A 3,779-nucleotide genomic window follows, 5' to 3' on the forward strand; every position below is an offset into this window, starting at 1 on the left:
CACATACAGTATTTATATATATGCATACATACACATATATATTTGCCATAGTGTTATCATTGCTTAATGTTCAGTAAAGTTTTGTAGCCTAGAAGCAACACGCTTTACCATATAGCCTAGTCATATAGTAGGCATAAACTTAAACTTACCATCTAAGTTTGTGTAAGTACTGTCTACACTGTTCTTATAATGACAAAATCGTCTAAAAATGCACTTCTTAGACTGTACCTGTCATTAATCAATGCATGACTGTAGTTTAATTGGCAGAGATATTACCTTTCTTTTAGATCCACCTTAAATATTTGATTTGTTGACACGCAGTGGCTGACACCCACTGAGACTCCTACCTATACCCATGCATAGACCAGCTCTGACCTTCCCTCTAGTGTTACACATGCCCATTCAATCATAGGTTTTTCTTTATGAGTTTCATTCACATTGTTTCTTTGTATTGCCAACTAGAAGCAAACAACCAGAGGCACAGTAATCGTCAAGTAATTTCAGAAGGTATGAATCCAAATGCTGTAGAAAAACGAATAGGGTTTGTACATGCTTTAACCAAGGTAAAAACCAAGAATGGGTAAATTATGTGGAACAATGGTTGGCAAGACACAGTACATCAGGCAATGAGCATAATGATACCTGAGGCATGTGAGGCAGCCATGCAAGCCCACTATTTCCTCATGTTATTGCTTCAAGAGAGTTCCCTGCTGTGGAGTAGCAAGGACTTTTGGAGCGTTCTGTGTTGAGATGAAACTGAGGGTCTGAAAGAACAAGTTTGCCCAATTCCATCAAGACCTCCAAGTACAGTGTTAACAGCGGGAGAAAGTAATCATGACAGCGCCCAGTCAGAAAGGTTTGACTTATGCCAGCCATTTTCTACAGAGACATGGATCACAGAACTACAGTAGCAGTGCAGGAGAAAAAGGGAAAGATACATGGAGAAGACATTTGAATGAAGTTGGCCTTCAACTCTTTTATCTCATTCATGATGCTAAAAGACACAGCCCTTTACATGACACAGCCATCTTGCAACAATCCCAAGGATAAAGGCAGCCTAATAGAGAGGAAGGAAGTGTGTATAAGTAGGTTGAACCACTCCCCCTTGACCCAAACCTGAATTTCCTATGATTTGTTGGTATATGTGTCCGATAAACCTGTATTGTGCAATAAAGGCACTCCCCAAGGTATGACTTAAGATTTCTCAACTTTATAATTGTGAGAAAGCAATACACATTCAGTAGAAATTGTGCTTCGAGTACCCATACAACCATTCAGTTTTTCATTTTCATTGCAGTATTCAATAAATTACATGAGATATTTAAGACTTTATTATAAAATATGGTTTCTGTTAGATTATTTTGTACAAATGTAGGCAAATATAAGCGTTCTAAGCACTCTTAAGACAGGCTAGACTAAGGTATGATGCTCAGTAAGGTAGGCATGTTAACCACATTTTTGACTGGTGATGTTTTCAATTTATGTTGGGTTTATTGGGAAGTAGCCCCAACTTAAGTTGAGGAGCATCTGTAATTTCCATGGAGCTTTTCATTTATCAGAACAGAACACAACTCTTATCAATGAAGAAGAAACTAGTAAATCTTATCTCCTCTATTTGTTTTCCCAGAAAACTTCTAGTTTCCTTCAGATTTGGGAATCATCTTTCCCTTGTCCTTCATTACATAAATACCATTATCTGTCTGGTTTCATTGACTATTAGGTTCTTCTAAATCTGTGGTGAAATTTAAGGTTAATGGCGTGAGGTCATAATACAATAAAAGAATGAAGATGAGGGTTACTTAAAAAAATTAACCAAGATCTGCCCTTAAAATGTTCTGTATAGTGTATTGAAACCCCGAGTGCCTGACTGCAGCACTGCCTGGCACACAAAGCTCTATCAATAATTTGGAATAAAAATATCCATAAACTATCAATGCTCTTGGTCCATTGCTTTTTCACATCTCATGTGTCTTAAATAAGTGCCCTCCAGAATCGCTTTTAGACCATAAAATTGAGGATTTCATTACTTGTATAACAGCCATTTGCTATTGAGTATCATAGATCCACCCTGCAGGAATGCGTCCTTCATTAGAGAATGTGTTTCTCTCAATTCAATCCTGTTGGCATTTGCACAATTCATATTGCAGAACCTAAACAATTCCTAGCCTGCTTTTTGGACCCCTCAGTTGTTTCTTCAAGAGGAAGTCAGTGTTTAACCTAGGGTGAGGAATCCTCTCTTTACTTGCCATCTAGTCACATACAAACGATATATGAGGAGTGTCAAAGGTTCAGCCTAAAACAATGGACATTAATGGAGGAGGTAAAAACTAAAAAGTGGGCAAACTATTGACTGAGTCAATAAAAATGACCATATTAAAATTAAAAAAAAAGTTTGTTCATTGATATCAAAGAAATAAAGATTGTAATTCCCTTTCTATAAGACGATACTATTAAAATATATGCTGCTTGAAGATGTATGACATTTCCTGAATGGCGTTTTTATTTCAGTGCAAACTAATCACTCACTCATCAAGGAGTAAGAAAATAATACATCTCGATATTATGGATTTTTTGTAGGAAGGCAAGTCAAGCAGCCATTTACAAAACCAAAGTGAAAATACTCAAATATGCAAGCCAATGTCTATAGCTTTTGGGTAAGGAGAAAAACAAACAATATGATGACACTCATTTGCATAGTAGCAAAGTAGCTGTCTCTGCATTCAAAATGGGAGTCTCAGTGTTCTGTCTACACAAATTAATTCCTTGTGCACCTTCCACAATAAGAACCAGCTAAGCCACGTAATGTAAACTATCATAGCTTCTCTAAGCCTACGATTGTAAGTACATTTTGTACTGTGGCTCCCAGGAAAGTCTCTGTCCCTCTCTTTTTCAACAGTCATATTTCATAGCAAATTTCCGGAAAACACTAAAACAGAGAATATGTAACGTCTATCGTTCCTAATAAAAGTGCTATTTTCATTTAATTACTAAAGAAAGATGATTGAAAAGATGAAAACAATTATGTGAATTTCAAAAAATGATTATGATAAAATTTTAAAATTCAGGAATGAAAGGCATTAATACACAATACAAAATATGAATTGGTTTTAAATGATGTTTATGTGATTAAAAAAAAAGACAATTGCATGCAAGTTTTAAAGACATCTGCACCCCCACTTTCAAAGAAGCAATACGAAATGTTACCAGGAAGGTGTCATTGATCAGCGAACACAATTATTGCAGAGAAAAGCCTTTCTTATGCAAAAGGACCGCATTCCTCAAATAGCCCCAGAGGGAGGGCAGTGGGCAGCTGACCTTGCCCCCCGCAAACCCCACAGAAGGCTCGGAGCTCAGCTGCAGTGGCTGAGGCCGGCCCTTGGTAGGCGTGGTCTGCAGCAGGAGCACCGCATTCGTGGTCGGCAGCAGGAGGACAACTGCGCTTGCGCAGGAGGCACCCAGGGAATGACTGACAGGTCTCTGCCACCTCTGGCTGTTGCTGGAGGAGTACAAAGTCCCTCAGGTTCCAAAAACCAGGCAAACATAATGAGGAGCCTTGACATCTAATTTATTTCACTGGGACTGTACTAAACAAATAAAGTGGGGCGCAGTGTTCAGGGATTGTCTAAGATTCTTGAGAACATTAGAGACATAAGCAACAACAGCAATGTTCTCAAGTTCTAAATCCTTTTATTTCAAGGTACAGCTGGAAATATTGGTGTAGGAGCAAGGCATCCAGGATTTACTCGCCTCTTTCTTCTTTTTAGAACACGACAATAGAT

At 38.1% G+C, this 3,779-nt stretch overlaps 1 protein-coding gene across 2 annotated transcripts in view; it reads right to left on the minus strand.

The window, feature by feature from the left end:
- SNRPN (small nuclear ribonucleoprotein polypeptide N) overlaps nucleotides 1-3,381 on the minus strand; it is a 213,927-nt gene extending 210,546 nt beyond the window's left edge. Inside the window, exon 1 of one of the 2 annotated variants that reach the window (XM_012002429.1) lies at nucleotides 3,205-3,381. The gene's annotated coding sequence lies outside the window, so the exon portion shown is untranslated. Of the gene's footprint in view, nucleotides 1-3,177 lie in introns of both variants that reach the window. The other variant, XM_012002430.1, reaches the window with a different exon arrangement.
- Nucleotides 3,382-3,779: the final 398 nt, after the last annotated feature.

Source organism: Mandrillus leucophaeus, unplaced genomic scaffold (genome assembly GCF_000951045.1).
Source record: "Mandrillus leucophaeus isolate KB7577 unplaced genomic scaffold, Mleu.le_1.0 Scaffold687, whole genome shotgun sequence".
Taxonomy (NCBI): domain Eukaryota; kingdom Metazoa; phylum Chordata; class Mammalia; order Primates; family Cercopithecidae; genus Mandrillus; species Mandrillus leucophaeus.